This window comes from Rhinopithecus roxellana, chromosome 12 (genome assembly GCF_007565055.1).
Source record: "Rhinopithecus roxellana isolate Shanxi Qingling chromosome 12, ASM756505v1, whole genome shotgun sequence".
Lineage (NCBI taxonomy): Eukaryota > Metazoa > Chordata > Mammalia > Primates > Cercopithecidae > Rhinopithecus > Rhinopithecus roxellana.
In genome coordinates this window covers 89,326,607-89,344,103 of record NC_044560.1, presented here as the reverse complement: position 1 = coordinate 89,344,103, position 17,497 = coordinate 89,326,607, and positions in this window count along the sequence as shown.

The window sequence follows — 17,497 nt, the reverse complement described above, 5'->3', positions numbered from 1 at the left end:
GGCAGCTAATTAGTCTCCTCACGTGTCTGTAACTATAACGTGGGCAAATAAACATCAGACAGGGCTACAGAGGTAGTCAGCCAGAGGCCAGAGCACTGGAGCAGGGGTTCTCAGCAGAAAGCGGATGGAGGCTCAGGTGGCAGGTAAGGGCCTAAATATGTGGACAAGGGCATGTGGGCAGGATCCTGGGCCAGAGAGGGAGGGATGAGCAGCAGACCCGGAGGGAGGCCAGGGAGGACACCCCTGGGATAGGACTGGGAGAAATGCCCGGCTTGTTCAAGAGCCCAGTGACTTGGGTGGGGACACAGGAGAGCTTGGGCAGACCCACAGCCATGAGACCATGCAAATGTCCTGGTGCCCAACCTCTGGATTCTTATAGGCCCCATCCTGGGGCAGAGCCAGGAGCAGAGCTGAGCCTGGGAGTGAGGGCAGAGCAGCCTGTGGGGATGGGGCTCTGGAGCCAGAGCAGGAGGGGAGACTGAGGACCGCCCCACCCCATCCGGGTGAGACAACCTGGCTCTCCAGGGTCCTCAGTCCAACAGCCTCGAATTATCCTGCCATTAGTGGTGATCCATCCCTTCTGAGCACTGTGCCATTTCATCACACCATCTCAGCATCCAACATTAGGAGATAAGTGCGCTCACAACATATGTCATTACTCATTAAGGGACTTTTTCTGGATTATGGCTGGGGCTTAATGACTTGTTAAAGATGTTTAACACTTACAATTTTGTTTTTAATTTAGGAAGCAGCATGATCAAACTGCGCCCTGAGACTCTCTCCTCGATTTGGTGAAATCTGGAGATGGGCCGGCTCAGAGGCTGTCTGTGCAGGGGAGGTGATCCTTAAATTGAATTGCAGCCCTCCAAGGGGTGTTTGCCCCGTCAGCGGCTGCCAGGATCTGACATGTTAATGGGGCTGAGGAAACAATGGGTTTCAGAGGTAATTGCTGAAGCAATGACTTCCAGGCAACATTTGACTTAAAAAAGGAGGGTTGCTGCTGCTATTGCTGCTGCTGCCGCCGCTGGGAAGGGGCGGGCGGGGGCTCTGCTCCAGGCCTGTCTCCAGAATCCCAGCCAGGATTGCCTACCTCCAGAGCTCAGGTGGGTCTGCGCTCCACAGCAGCCCCAGGTGCTGACAGACCACTTCCTTTCCTGCCTGCCCTTTGTTTTGCCCATTGTCTACACTGGGAGTTGTTTCTCAGGGGGACTGCCAGGCAGAGAGATTGGAATAGCAAGTTCCTGATTACGAGTTTCATAAGAAGATGGACATGAGTCAGAAGGGGCTGTTCACACTTGCCCCCACTGTGCAGGAGCCAACTCTGTGGGTTGGGGTAAGGCACATTGTCGTGAGGATTCCATGAGTTGCTCCCTTCAACTCTTTGAGATGGGAAATATGATGTCCATTTTACAGATGAGGAAATTGAGGCCCTGAGAACTGAAGTGCCGGAGCCAGAATCCAAATTTAGGCAACTGATTGCCACTTTCTCTTACCTCCACATTAGATCCATTGTTAGGCAGTCACTGCTTACTGGTTATGTGGCTCGGGACAAGTCACTTCATCTTCATATTAGGACAAAGTTTATACCACAAGCTGGTTCTCCTCACTGTCGGGCTGCATTTGGGCTTCTTGGAGAGTCTCCAGCCTGTCAGGAATGCTGGACTCTCTGATACAGAAGGAGAATCTGAGATCTCTCAAGTGTCTTTGCTCAAGAAGGAAACATCAGGGAAATCACATAAGAAACTTTAGTAGGCCGGGTGTGGTGGCTCACACCTGTAATCCCAGCACTTTGGAAGGCTGAGGCGGGTGGATCATGAGGTCAGGAGATCAAGACCATCCTGGCTAACACGGTGAAACCCCATCTACACTAAAAATACAAAAAAATTAGCCAGGCGTGGTGGCGGGCACCTGTAGTCCCAGCTACTCAGGAGGCTGAGGCAGGAGAATGGCAGTGAACCTGGGAGGCAGAGCTAGAAGTGAGCAGAGATGGCGCCACTGCACTCCGGCCTGGGCGATAGAGCGAGACTCGGTCTCAAAAAAAAAAAAAAAAGAAAAAGAAAAAGAAACTTTAGTAAATGTGCAGCTGCCTGCATTAGGAAATAGGTCTGAGGCACGTTCTGGGCATGAGCGAGTTTAATATCAGCCTTGGACGAGGAGGTGAGAAAGAAGAATGGACCCTAAGCCTGGCTCCCTGGAAAGGACATACCAGATGCAGGTAAAGAGAAGCAATAACCAGATGGAGGTCCTGAGTGGAAACAGGCTCCTTGGAGGAGCTGGAGGAAAGGTTACTAGATCATCCACGCATACATTCATCCACTCAACAAATATTCACCCAAGTACCTGTCGTGCACGTGGCTCTGTACTGGGCAATGGCAAAAAAGACGGAGGCCATTGAACTTCTGCAGCTCACAGCCACCATCGACCAGTGCTTATTGAGTGTTAACCTCCACCTCAGTCTCCTTCCGGCCCTTGATCCTGAGCCTGCCGGATTCCTCAGCTCTTGTTGCCATGGCCATGAGTCTCACTGGTCACACATACCCTCTCCACCCAGCAAAGAAGAAAGTCACTCTCCATCATATGACTTCCAGGACTTTTAAGGGACTTGTTCTGGATTTTGGCTGGGGCTTCATGACTTTTTAAAGATATTTAACACTTACAGTTTTGAGCTACACTCTGTACCCTGGCAGCAACTTCCCAGGGCTCAAGACCAGGCCTCAGGAGAAGGGAGGTTGGCTGTTCAGGGCCCTTCACTACAAGAGGAGTGCCTGGGAGTGTGCAAGTTTGGGAACCAGTTCCAGAAGCCTCTGAGCGTACTAGGTCTCTGCCCTGAGCCCTTCTGTGGATTGGGCTTGGAAGGAGGCCCTGGTGGGCAGACAAGCCTTTACCCACTGAGGATCAGGGTCTAATAAGATGGCCTAGCTCCCTCACTGTGGAAGCTGCCAGCCCAGCCAGTGTCTGATGAAGCCTTCGGATTTCTCAGGAGACTACTGCTAAAGGAGACTTTCTACATCAAGAAGCCCAGACAGTGTTCTCATGTGGCCCGAAAGTCCTGAGCACCTAGCATGGGTATACAGCAGCCCCAAGGTAGGAAAATCCCAGCAGGGGGTGGGTAGTAGGGGGAAGCCCGGCTCACCCTTGTCTGGCTTAGGGACAGAAAAGGCCTTGGAGCCATGGCTACTGTCCTTCAAATCCTACACCAATGTCTGCAAAAAGGAGGGCTCCCTCCACCTCAATGGCTTCATGTGAGTCATAGAGAAGCCACCACAGGGAACCCAAACAGACCAGAGCTTCCTGAGGCAAAGGCAGGGCTGTCCCCATCAGTATGTCACCTCTTCATGCTGATGAGGTGACATGCTGACCCCGTCCCCAACAACACACAGAACCACAGGCATGAGCTTAGCCCCCTGGCCAGTGTGCCTGCTTTGCTTTTTTCCTAGAAAGCTTCCCACACACCCCCAACCACTTATCCCTCCAAACTAGGATGCCGCCTCCTCCATGAAGCCTTCCCAGATGCCCTTTCCTCTGGGTTCTCATAGTACTTTGCCCAAACATCTATTATAGGATATAACTGTCAGTTCACACACATGTCCCATCTACAAGACTAAAACTCTTTGACAGCAGAGCTCTCATGTTGCTCATCTTTTGTCCCAAGCATCAAGCACAAAGTAGTACATCACAAGCATTCAAACATATTTGAAGCAGAGAGAGGGAGGGAGGGAGGGAAGAAGAAAGAGAAGGAGGAAGGGAGGAAGAGAAAGAAGGAGGGAGGGATGGAGAGAGGCAGAGAGGGGGAAGAAGGGAGGGAGGAAGGAAGGGAGGGAGTGAGAGAGGGAGGGAGAGAGGAAGAGAGAGAAGGAGGGAGGGATGGAGAGAGGCAGAGAGGGGGAAGAAGGGAGGAAGGAAGGAAGGGAGGGAGCGAGAGAGGGAGGGAGAGAGGAAGAAAGAGAAGGAGGGAGGGAGGAAGACAGAGAAGGAGGGAGGGATGGAGAGAGGCAGAGAGGGGGAAGAAGGGATGGAGGGAGGAAGGGAGGGAGGGGGAAGAAGATAGATGGAAGGAGAGAGGAAGAGAGAAGGATTGAGGGAGGGAGAGAGGCAGAGAGAGGGAAGGAGGGCGGGAAGGAAAGAATGAAATAGAAGGAGGAAGGGAGGGAGGAAGGAGGGAAGGAGGAAGAGAGAAGAGGAGGGAGGGAGGGAGAGAAGGAGGGAAGGAGGGAGGGAGGAAGGAAGGAGAGGAGAGGAGAGGAGAGGAGAGGAGAGGAGAGGAGAGACAGGAAGGGAAGGGAAACACAAGCAGTGAATTGTAGCCATCTCCTGCTGTGGAGGTCTGCATTCCATCAGCTCAGAATATAGTCATAACTCGACTAAATTATTTTTTTCATAGAGAGGGAGGGAAAAGCCAGGCACATTTGTCACGTTCATGGTTTCTATTCTAGTTCATGGGTGACTCCCATTCAGCCACTGACAGTTTTGCCCAGTTTTTCTTTGTTTTTACTTTCCATCTTGATGGAAAAAGAGTAACATTTATACCTTCGTAGAGCAAATAGAACTATGACTTCTGTTTTGGTGGTTTTTTGCATGTGTTGCAATTTAGAGGGGAAAGGTTTATTTAAACTTGCTGTGTTACAACAATAAAGTACCCTCAGAGAAGAACACTGTCAGGATGCGCGCCTTCATTAGGAAAACATCACATCAGCAGTGCCGTTGCAAGCTTTTGGATAAGAGTGACTGTGTGTGTTTATATATACACACACACACACACACATAAAATTGCCCTTTCCTCATTCTTCCTTACTAACTGTTAAAATCATCTGTTTCACTGTTTATGAAGCAAATTTCTTCTTTTAGTCTATGACTTTCTCTATCATCAGAGTTTTTCCTCTCCAGGAATCATCACGGCAGGCATGGACCTGAGCTTCCTCACACCCCAGTCTAAAGCTATGTTTACGGCTAACGGGACGTAGGAAACAAATACTCCCTGGAGAGCCTTCCCACTGGGCCTATGATGGGCAAGGGTGAGGTTCCAGAGGAGGGACATGGAGGCCCCACATACTCTCTTCCTTCCCAACACCATCCCCTTTCCCACAGGGAGCCACAGGTGCTACAACATCAGCAGTGTCTGAAATGAGGCCAGGATCTCTAAAAGCCACTGCAGAAAGGGAGTAGACAGCATTGAAACCTACATGTGCTGGCACTAGAGTGGGATAACAAGACTCATTATTTAATCCTCAAAATAACCCAGTTTTACAGATGAAGACGCCAAGGTCATAGAGGTTAAGAAATAAGAACCATTCAGCAAATATGTGACGATATCCACTGTGGACAGGTAGTGCAGCAGGCCTTGGGGATGTCAAAGAAGGAAACAGACAGGCCTCTGTTCCTATTGAGCAGGCATCCTAGCTAGAGGTGAGGGACTACAAAACAATAAACATAATCAATACATAAAACAAAGCAAGTTGGAAGGTGATTCATACAGAGCGTGTACACACACAAGGGAAGGAGTCCAGGAAGGGAATGCCTGTCATGGGGTGGGGGAGGGGCATTTGAAGTCCAAGGATCAGGGTGGATCTCACTGGAAAGGTGACATGGTGGAGGTGAGCATGCGGGCCCCATGGATAGCTGGGGAACAGCATCCTAGGCAATGGAGCATGGAGTGCAAAGGCCCTGGGACTGGGGCGGTGAAGGATGCCGAGAGTCTCTAGAGAGGTGGTGGGGAGATCAAGGGGGGATACCAATCCCGGGGTGGGTGGGGTGACCATGGAAGCCTCCACAGCCATTTCAGACTTTGTTACTCTGAGTGAAGCCCAGGAGCCACTGCAAGGTTTTGAGCACAGGAGAGTTATGGTGTGAGTCGTATTTTACAGGCTGTCTCTGGCTATTGGTTGAAATACACTGTAGGGGGCAAGGGTGGAAGAAACACCATCAGTTAAGAATGCTGTTGCAATAACTAGGTGAGAGATGACTCGAGATGACTGTGGCTTGGACCAAGGTGCACCTCGTGATATATAGGCGGAGGGTGTTCCAGGCAGCAGATATGGTGAGAAGTGGTCAGATCCTGAAGATATCAGGAAGGAGGAGCCACTAAGGCTTCCTGGTTGATTGGATGTGGCAGATGAGAGAAAGAGGGGGGTCAGGAGGTCCCCAAGTCTTCTTGGCCTGGGCAACTGGAAGGACATGTTCATTTTAGGTGGCTACAAGGTATCTAAGTGGAGACGTTGAGGGGCAGTGAGATATATAAATCAGGGGTTGGGGAGAGCACTAGGATGGAGATATACATTTGCAAGTCATGAACCCAAGGCCGTATGTAAAGCCACGAGACTGGATGCAATTATGAGCAGTGAGGTTAATCAGAGACTCAAGGAGGAGCTGGGACTGTGGCCACTCCACGGGTAAGAGGCTGGAGAGAACAAGATGAATCAGTAAAGAAGACCCAGAAGGTGTAGCCAGGGAGGTGGGAGAAAAGCCAGAAAACTACAGCGTCCAGGAAGCAAAGTGGAAGAAAATGTTTCTAGAAGGAAGAGGAAGTGGTTCACTATGTGCAGTGCTGTGGGTAAGACCTAGCAAGAGAGGAGCTGGCCATTGGATGTATGAGTCCTGGGTCCCAGCTGGTAGATGGCAGCTGGGATTCAAATCCAGGTCTCCCCCACAATCAAGCTGCAGGTTTTGCCTATTTCACAGCCTTCAGAAGGGAAACATGCAGAGGACCCTCCATTTTCACTTATTGGATACCCTCGCTGGTGCCTGGAGAGGAGGCTCCCACAGCTTAGCCAGAACCCCAGAAGGCAATTGAACATAAAGAGCAGGCTTTGGAATCAAGTGTGCTCCATCCACGTCCTGGCCCTACTACTCACTGGGGCGAGGCCTCAGGCAGGTCTCTGAGTGAAGAGACTTCATCTCTCTGGGCCCCATTCTCCTCACTGGGAAATAGGAGTGGGTGAGACAGTAGTGCAGAATACTTAATGCAGTGTCCAGGCACATGGTCAACATTTTTTTTAAAGTAGCCATTACAACGATGAGAGAATCAGAGCAAGAACAATGGAGGAGACACAGGCATCCCACATCATCACTAGGCCTGGGTGACCCCCTTCCTTCTCTCCCTCCCGCTTCCTTCCTTCCTCAGCCACAAGTCACTCTTGAGGGCGTGTTGGTCATGAGATGTTTCCTGAGGGCCTGTTCTGAACAAAGCATCTACCGCTGAGGCCAGTGGGCAGCAGCACACCAGACCCAGAGGCACACCAGGGCCGTAGGCAGCACTGCGAGAATTTCTGTTCATAACCATGCCCAGGCTGTTGCTTTAGGAAGGGTAGCAGTGAGTGGCACTAGTGTGCATTTCTGGAGGGGATGAAGGCAAAGGGGGGCTTGGGCTCCTGCCCCGCAGAGGTATGACACATTGAGGTCTCCCCCCAGGATTACCTGGGGCTGTGGGTTAATGGTCTGTGTTTCTGGGGAATGACAGCAAGTGGTATTTCCAGCCTCTGGAAATGGTGCTGTGGACAGGGGTGAATGAAGACGTATGTGTGAGTGCGTGTTCATGCATGTGTGTCTTTACATATACATGGTGGCGGGCATAGAGGTGAGTGGCCGCACACACATGTGGCTGTGTACACTCATAGGGGTAAGCACACATGTGAGCTATGGCTGCACTATGCCAGGCTACTCCTTGCCCAGTGTGGAATCTCACAGAAGTGGTGGGCAAAGGCCCACAGTCTGAGGGTGCCCTTCCAGGGAGGGCAAACTGGAGCATTGGGGTGAAGTGGAGAACGTGCCCCAGGGATCCCACTGGCTGGGCTGTCTCTCCACGTCACACTCAGGCATGTGCTGCCACCTCCCCTGGCCTGGGCAGGATGGTCCCACTAGGACAGCCACAAATTGGTAGGAGAGTCCCACCGTGGTTTATGTGGCCAAGTCCCTAGAAGCCTTTCCTGGGAAAAGTCTCTTAGACCTGGTGATGGCCTCTCAGTCTTCATACTGAGGACTCAGGGTTGGAGGATTGGGAAGTACTGGGCCACACTCTGATGTCAACTAAGGCCCCTGAGCAAGGACTCCACCCATCCTGACAAGGCTGGGGCTCTCTGCACTTCCCTATGCAATCGACCAAAGTCGCAGCTGCCCACCTTCTGCCCTTGAAATGAATCATTTAACATTCCCCTTTCATTCTGGAACCTCTCAAACAGCCTCGTGAGCTGTGAGCATGTCTCCCTAGGTAGAATTTAAGGCAGCTGCAAAATGCCTCGATATTTTCAGAGGCCTTATTGTGCTTAAACTCGTTAGAGAGGCCATGGAGTTAATTAGTATATAGATTTTCCCATAGAAAGCTAATTTTCAGAATGATTTGCAGCCACTGGATCTGTAACAGACTGCAATCCATTTTCTTCTCAACTTTCTGTTTTTCAAAAGAAAAGTCCAAATTGTGGTGACCAGACGACTTCTTCCATGCCTCAGTCCCAGCTCACCCACCCCTTTAGTGGTCTGGAGCCCCTCCAAGGCTGGCTGCTTCCCCATCATCCTGCCCAACTCACTGGCTCTCCACTGTTCATCTGCCTTTCCATAAGCACCAATGCAGGCTGCCTGAGGCTGGCTTGAGCAAGGGGAGCAGAGTGAGTAAGCTGAGGGTGCACCTTTCAGTGGTGCAGGGTGCAAGGGTTAAGTGCACGAAACTGGGTCAAACAGGGACAAACCCAAGCGCTCCCTTTCTGGCAAGTTACTTCCCCTCTCTGTGCTTCATTTCACTCACCGGTAAGATCAGGAGAGTAATGATGACCTCATAAGAAGTGTTATAAGAATCATTATTAATATTGATTTTTTTTAAATGGTAACAGGGGCTGGACACGATGGCTTACGCCTGTAATCCCAGCACTTTGGGAGGCTGAGGCAGGAGGATCGCTTGAGCCCAGGCACTGGAGGCCAGCCTAGGCAACATGGTGAAAAACCTGTCTGTACAAAAAATTAGCTGGTGTGGTGGTGTGCACCTATAGTCCCGGCTTTCTGGGAGGCTAAGGTGGGAGGATCACCTGAGCCTGGGGAAATCAAGGCTGCAGTGAGGTGTGATCATGCCACTGCACTCCAGCCTGGGCAACAGAGCAAGATTCTGTCTCAAAAAAAAAAAAAAAAAAAGGAGGCAACATGTTTTGGTGCTCGCAGTTTTCTAACTCGACTTCCATTCCGCTGAAATTCCATTCAGCAAACACTTCCTGAGCACGCAAGAGCTTCCCTTCCCTGGGCGAGCTCCCACTGTGCGCCAAGCCCCATGAGTGCTTCCTTTGTGCCACGCCCTAGGCTGGGTGTCACCACATACACCAGCACCTATGCTAGGTAGACACCAACTGTGTGCCAGACCCCAGAATGGCAGGGCTTCTGCCTATTTCATGGGAGGAAACTGAAGCTCAGAGAGGTTAGATAACCTGCCCAACATCACACAGCTGGTGGGTGACACAACAGGGCTTTGAATCCAGGTCTGCCTAATTCTAGAGCTCTAAAGAGATGAAGTAACTTATGGGAAGGGGTAGTTACTATTATTATTATTATGAATACAGCTACTGTTACATTTTCCCCAGAATTCTAAGCCTTCCCTTACATTTCATGGGATTCTGCCCTCCTGTGCTCCTAATGGTGGAAAAGTAAGAAAATCAGACTTTCAGCACTGGAAAGTCCCCTAGAGATCATGAAATCCATCTCTCCCCCTTGGACAGGTGGGGAAGTTGAGGCCCAGAGAGGTTCATAGAGAGACCAAGGGCACGCAAGGAGAGAGAGCAGGCCGGGCGCAAGGACTGTTGACCGCTGGCCAACCATCTTCCTCCGCAGGGAGCCCGCCGCTTTGCCGTATCAGGAATTCGAGCTCCTCAGAGGGCCTCTCAACATGCGAAGCCAGGGGAAGAGCTGACACCTGACAGCCTAGTGATGGTTTGGATGGTTTCTGAAGCCCTCTGCTGAGTGAAGGCAATATTAGTCATCAGAGATCTGCATGCGCCTGAGCATCCTTGTCAGAAAATGTGATGACTTACTGGACTGAAAATGTATTTCCCTGCCTTATCACACATCTGGAGTTCCAGCAGAGCAGCCTCTGGGCTGGGGAGGCAGTCAGCCTCAAGAATTTGCACAGATATTGGTGTTTATCAGAAAAAGTCCAAATGGAGGCTGAGTCGGGAAGGTGACGGGAGTAATAGCTTGAGAACATGCCGATGGTGATAAGGAAACAGTATCTGCTCATTACCTCAGAGACCTCTCCCATCACCCCCCAACCTGCAGCCCTGTCTGCTCCTGGCTTTGAGAGGGGATCACATTTGCTTTTTCCACCAGGGGTGAAGGGAGGGAAAATACCGCCTACTCTGACTGGGGAGAAGCCAGCTGCTCTCCCAGAACTGGGCTTCCATTCCACTAAAATTCCATTCAGCAAACCATTTCCTGAGCACCCAAGAGCCAGGCCCTGCTCTGGGCAAGCTCTCACTGTGTGCCATGCCCTATGCTGGGTGTCACCTGCATACATCAGCACCTATGCTAGGTAGACACCGATTGTGTACCAGATCCCAGAATGGCAGGGCTTCCGAGGTACACCAGGTCCTATGTTGTGTGGGCACCTCCCAGCAGGTGCTGTTAATGCCAAGTCCTGGGCATAAAGCTCAATCAGGTGCCCATAAGGCATTTGTAGTTTGTCCAGGAAGAAAGACATGTGACTCATTAGCTAAAATACCCTCTGAGCTATCTATTGCCAGTTGGTTAATAAAGTCCCGTAGGGGCCAAGATGGGTGAGAGATTTGTTCTTCATAGGGCTCTCGGGTGAGACTTCCTGAGAAGTCAGCTTTAAGGTATAAGCTGGAGTCTTCCAGTCACAGAAAAAGGCAAGAGCATCCCAGGAAGAGGGCACAGCTTCAGCAAGGCAGAGAAGAGTGACAGGACTTGGCACAGTTGGGAAATGGCAGGTTGGCCAGTGTTAGGGAGGAGAACGGCAAGAGGACACAGCAGGAGATGAGACCTCAAAGGAAGGACAGAGCCACCTCATGAGGGGTCAACCATGCTCTGAGGAGCCTTGTGGGTCTGTAGAGAAACCTTAGAGGGAAGCTGTGTGGGTAGACTCTGGGAACTCCACCACATTTCAAGCAGAAGAGCTCCATCTTTATTTCATATATTTGGCACCTGTGTAAGATGACTCTAGAAAATTGGGTTTGGAAGGTAGGAAGGAAGGGGGGAAGGAGGGAAAAAAGACAAAGGAAAGAAAGAGAGGGAGGGAAAAGAGAGGAGGAGGGGAAGAAGGGGAGAGAAAAGGAGTGGAGGGAAAGAAGGGAGAAGGAAAGGAAGAGAAAGGGACAGGAGGAGAGGGAGGAAGGAAAAGATAAACAAGGTTAAGTCCGAATTCCATAGGTTGCAAAGGTAAGGAAACTGAAGTCCCAAGAGATTAGTTGACCAAACTTGGAGTAGAACCCAGATCTGCCCAGGCACTGTTTCAGTGTTTGGCCCCAAGCCTGTTCACAAGTAGAGCCCAAGATAAAGTTCTGCTAAGCACAGACGCCCCACAACCTACTAGAGTGCAACAGTGACTGCATCTCCCAAGCCACAGAAAGCACCAAACCAATAGACAGAATGTGTCTTATTTACAATATTTCACCAAAAAACTCTCCTAAGCCTTTGTCTTGGCTTTCATCTGCTCTTAGGTAGGCTTGAGGGAGAATACACCCTGCTGGTTTAAATTTTCCTGGTGTCTGAAGTAGTGACTTCCAGCTGCTCTGTTGTTTCCAGATAAGGAATCTGAGATGCAGAGGGAAGAGGCATTGTGTCCAAGGTCACATGGTGGGCAGTGGCAGGGACAAGGCTAGATGCCAGGTGTGTTGGCCTGGCACCAGGCTGCTCCACTGTGTCTACCACTGCCAAAAAGCCCCAGGAAACACTGTTAAAGCCTACTGGATGCTAGTCACTCAACGTGACTTAGTGTGAATTCTGTGTGGGTACCTTCTTGGTACAATCAGGCCTAGACCAGACACATGAGTGCTCCAGGAAGGTTATATTTTGAACCACCTTCAATCTGATAGACTTAAAGGATTTGCTCATCATTTATTTTGAGGATAAATTGAACCCTGCCTGATGAAAGGTAGAGAAAGCAGACGTGTGGCCTCTCCTAATTTGTGTCATGTTCATTATCCCAGCAATTACACTCCACCCCAAACTTGCATGCCCTCATTTAGCAAAGCAAAAGCCCTGGATTCAGCTAACCTACTCTCCTTAGAGGGCAATTTAGAAGCCACCTATTTTTCCTTTGGTTTCAGGCAGGGGGAATGGCAGTGCAAGGAGATACCTTATCCCTGCCCCTCACTCCCAAGCAGCTCCTGTTCAGCCATACCCAGTGTCCTCCCTGAGACAAGTTCTAGAAAACATAACTGACCCCATATTATTACATTTCCAGCATTGTGGGTGCCCTAGCCTTGGTCAGTGGGAACTACCATGGTGAGGTGGATCAAGTCCCTGACCTCAGGAATGAACATTCATTGAGCACCTACTGTGTGCCAGGCACTGGCTAGTGGCTTTCATGTCGTTCATCTCATCAAACTCTCACCATGGCCCCAACATGTAGGAATTGTCATCCTCATTTCACAGATAAGAAACTGAGGCTCAGAGAGATGCAGTCACTTGCCTGGGGTCCCACAGCACAGGACCAGGGTTTATTCCCAGTTCTGCATGTCTGTAGCCTACCCTATCTCAGGGCACAGGATTTCTTCTCCCTCCTCATATGGGCCCCACTTCCTAGATGGTGCAAACAACTCCACAGGAATAAACTGTCTGAGCCTGGTTACTCAGGAAGCCAATCCTTTCTCCCACGGTCATTTGGAAACCCTGGGGTAGAGGGACAGTTCTCATGCTTACAGTCCAGGTGGGCTTTCTGTGACCTCTGCCCTGCAAACCCCAACTGCTTAAATAGTACCTTCATTCGCAGAGACTGGCCCCCTTACTCCCTGACTGCTATTTAGCACCAGTTCCCCAAAGGGTTAAAAATGGGAACCAAATAATTTATTTCAAGATCTTCAAAAACAAATTCAAATTTTTTTTAATTATGTCAAATTAAGGCCATTAAAAGTTAAGCTGTGTACCCAGAGCATTTTCCTGGGAAAGGTGCTGTAACATCATTATTTCTCCCCAAAACGCACTTACTGTACATTTCTCAAAGCCATCAGCCTTGATTGAAGGCTAATGAAAAAGCTGTCCTGCGTCAGTTTATTCCTTGTATCCATTAAGAATAATTACGGCTGAACAATTTTTGATGCCTGTAACCTTCGAAAGCGTTGCTAATGGCATTATAAATTGCTCCTTGTCCAATGACTATGGCGAGATGCTTAATTCAAAGGCGCTCTGTCAACAGGACTGATTTGTGTGGCTAATGAGTGCGTTTAAAACAACAGCCTCGGCTCATGCATCCGAATGTCAATAAGAGGACGAGGTTCAATAAGGAGGCTTGTCCGTAATAATTAGCAGGGACAAGCGCTCCAGATCAGGCCCATTGTGGCTTTCACAGCACTGTTCTCAAGACAGCGCTAGCATCCCTGAGGCCTGCCCGGGCACAAATCTTCACTCTTAGACTGGAGTTGGAACCAGAACCCAGAAGACCAGGGCAAGGGACAATGGCAGAGGAGGACATGGTGACCACGGTGTTCAAGACAATGATAAGAAGAAGCCTAGAAGCATTTATTAAGCACTTCATCATTAATTCTGCAGACATTTATGGAGCACCTACTGTGTGTAGGTGCTGGGGGAGACAGTGGTAGGATAAACACAGATCCTGGCCTCCCCATGTTCACCAACTAGTGGGGCCAATGAACTAAGCCATCACTGGTGAGGCTGGCAAGTGTCATGCTGGGAAAGCAGAAGATGCAGCGAAAACAACACGCAGGGTGCCCAGACAACCTAGTACCAGGGGAAGTGGTGTTTAAGATGAGACGGAAGCATCACTGGGAGCCAGCCAGGCAAGAGAGCTGCCATCGAGGGAACAAGACAAGATGAGGAAACTAAAGGAAGGCTCACCTGTTGGAATGGTGGGAGGTGACACTGCTGGGGTTGGCAGAGTTGGTGGGGGGATATGGAGCCGTGGCTGCCATGCACATGAGATATGGGTGAGGAGATACCTAGGGGAGACTGAAGCACTTTAATGTACACCTCTCTCCCCTGTCTCAGAATGCCCTCTCCTATCCCAGCCCTCTAAATCTCAGTGCCAGTGCCATCTCCCCCAGGAAGTCTGCCCTGATTTCTCCTTGCTTTCTTGTTTGGCTACAACACCCGCTAGCATCAAGGCTGCGCTTGTCAGCACCTCCTTGTGTCCTGCGTGTCATGTAGACAGTCATCTCCTTAAGAATAGAGACTGATGCCTTAGTTTGCTGTTGCCCCATAGGGCCAACCACAAAGTCAGACACATAGCTGGCCCTCAGTTGGGGCTTGTGATCTGCCCTGTTTAACTTTTCCTGGTATTCCCACTGCTATTGCTATTCCTTTGGTTAGCTTTTCATTGCATAAACATTCGTCACAAATTAGGATAGGGGAAGGAGCAGGAGTAGAAGAGGAGATGCAGGAGTTGGAGGAGGTGCTCAGAGATGAGAATGTGGGCCCTGGCCTCCAGGATCCCCCACCTTTGTCCTAGATGTGAACACACACAGCATGTTTGCTGAACAGTACAGCTGGCCAGGGGCTAGGGTCTGAGACCCGTTTGAGGGAGGATTACAAGTGAGGCCTCGAAGGTCCAGTGAAGGCATTTGGCTTTTGATGTACAGCTAAGGAAAGCCAATGCTTGCTTTAGGCTGGGGAGTAACATAGGCAGACATAGGTAATATAAGGAGATAACTCTGACTGCATGTGAGGACTGGATTAGAAAGAAAAAATCAGAGGGAAAGAAAGGGCTAAGAACTCAGGATCCAACTGCCTTGGTTCAAATCCCTGCTCTGCCATTTACAAGCCATGAGGTTTTCAGCAAAAGTTATTTGCCCTCTGCAGACTCAGTTTCCCTCTATTTAAGACGGCAATAATAAGAGAACCTACCTTACAGAGTTATGGAGAAGGTAAGGTGAGAAAATGTGTGTAAAGGATTTTGCATAGTCCCTAGCACTTAACAAGTACTGTTACTGCTATGGTCATTGTATATCAAGAACTCCAAAAAAAAAAATGGAACCTTGTTTTACCAAATGAGGAAACAAAGATGCAAAGAGGTGAAGTAACTGGCACAAGGTCACTTAGCTGGTATGAAGCATGAGAGGTAGCTCCAACCCAGTATACTTTCCTCTACTCCAGGGGCCTCCCCAGCACAGTGTGTGATGGTTTACAGCAGTCGGGCTGTGTGTGCATGTGTATGCATATGTGTGTGTGTGTGTATGCATGTGACATGGGTATTTGCAGGAGGAGCAAAGCATAGCATCAGAACTGGATATGGTGCAGTCACACAGCCCTGCTTCAGAGTGGGGCTCTGTCCCAGGACAACCCTGGGCCTGCTAGGAGGGCTCCAGGTGTTTGCCTGCAGGAGCTGAGGGGAGCAGTCACATGGGGGCCACTCCCCCGCCCACCCACTGGTGCCCCCTGCCTCCGGGGGTTCTCCAGATGTGAAGGCAGCAGACAGGTTTCAGAGGATAGGCTGTCATGATCTGTCTCCCCTCTTTGGATGACAAGTCTCAGATTCCTATCTCAGCAGAGAGGTGCTAGTGAAATCCCAGAGGAAATGATAAACGGGGTGCTTGCTCCAATCAGTCTCCAAGGAGAGATTTTGTTTGAATGCTTTCCACTTCCACTCCTACCAAGAGAATGAGGAAGCTGCTGTTGAGATCCTGTGCTTCAGTCTTTTGTTTTCTCCAGGACGGCGGGTGTTTGAGGCAGCCCAGTCTCTGCCTCAGTAAATGGAGCAGTTTTTAGTCCTTATCATAGAGGACCCCCCTGCAGCCTCTGATGCTTCTCACCTTCTGAAAGCATTCTCCTCCTCTGACTTCCATGACAACTCTTCTGAGTTTCTTCTAAAATCTCTGGCTGGTCCCTCTTGGTTTCCTAGACAGATATTTCTTCCTTTGTCTTTCTTGGAACTATCCACATTCCTCTTATTTCCAACCTGTGTTCTCTTCCCACTCCAAGCCTTCTCCCTGAGTGAGTTCAGCTTCATTTGTCACCTAAAGGCTATGGCCCCTAATCTCTCTCTCTCTGGCCAGTGCTCTGCTGACTTAGACCTAATGTTGCCAATTGCCCTTTGAACATCTCTATTCAGGTGACTTACAGCGATCGCAGCAAATGTCATCATTCACCATAGTCCTCCCCAGCCAGGTCTCTTCCTGTGTCCTTCAACTCATTAAAATAGTACCATCATCCATCTGATTGACAGATAGATGATGTCTGTCTCCTAGAAACTTGACCTAAAGAAGCTTCCCAAAATGCCCCTCCTCCCACAGAAAACTGGGGAGCAAGAATGTTTGGGTTAAGATCCAGGCTCTACCATTTACCGGTTGTGTGACCATAGCATGTCACTTAACTTCTCTGAGCCTGTTTCCTCATCCACAAAATGAAGCTAATAGGCCCCACCTCAGGAGATGTTGTGAACCATAACTGAGTTAATATATGCAGAGTTAAAAGAGATACCCCTATATCTAATTAGTCACTAATTGGATCAGTTCTAACCCCTAAATGTTTCCTACTCCTCTACTTCTTTCCACCATGTTGTCAATACTTATAGTAAGTTCAGGACTTACTGCAAAACCTGCCTAATGATCCTCCCCTCCATCTGTCTTGCTCCCTTCATGAACGGCCAGAGTGAGTCTAGAGGACATATCAGAGCATATCCCTTCTGAGGCTCCTCATCACCGTGTGACAAAGTTGAAGATTCTGACCTGGTTTTGTCAAATGGGGCCCTTCAGGGGTTTTTCCCCCTGTTTACTTACCCAGCCCCTTCTTTTGCCACTCTCCTCTGAGCTCTGGGCTTGAGCCACATTACATTACTTGCTCTTTTCCCAAAACATAAGGCCTCTGAGCCTTGCATATGCTGTTCCCACTACCACCACCACCACCACGAACAACAATTTCATCAGAAGCAGTCTTGCTCCTTCTTCAAGCCTGGGTGGAGGCCTTGCCCTCTGGGAGGCCAGTCTGTAGTGGATACTGTAGTGTGCTACCCAGGTCTCCTCTCAGGACCAAGGTGCTCATTCCCCAGCTGCTGGGAGCAGGAGCACTGGCTGCCTCCCTCATGGTTATGCCCCATCCCTGGGGCACCCACATCCAGTGACTGGTTGGTCTAGAGTATAGGCCTAGCCCCTTGCCTCAATTCTGGACAACTCTGTCCTTCCCAGCTCCAGGACTCCCTGTGAGACTGGCTGAGGCCTCTGGTGCAACTGCTTAGCAATTAAACCTCTCCCAGGCCAGGGTGCTTCCCTCATCTCCTTATGGGCGTGACTTCCGAGAACCCTCTCCTGTAAACTTCCCCCATACAAATCTTCATCTCAGAGTCTGTCTCCAGGAAACCTGACCTAAGATCCTTCTTAAAATGCCCCTCCTCCCTAGGCTGGGC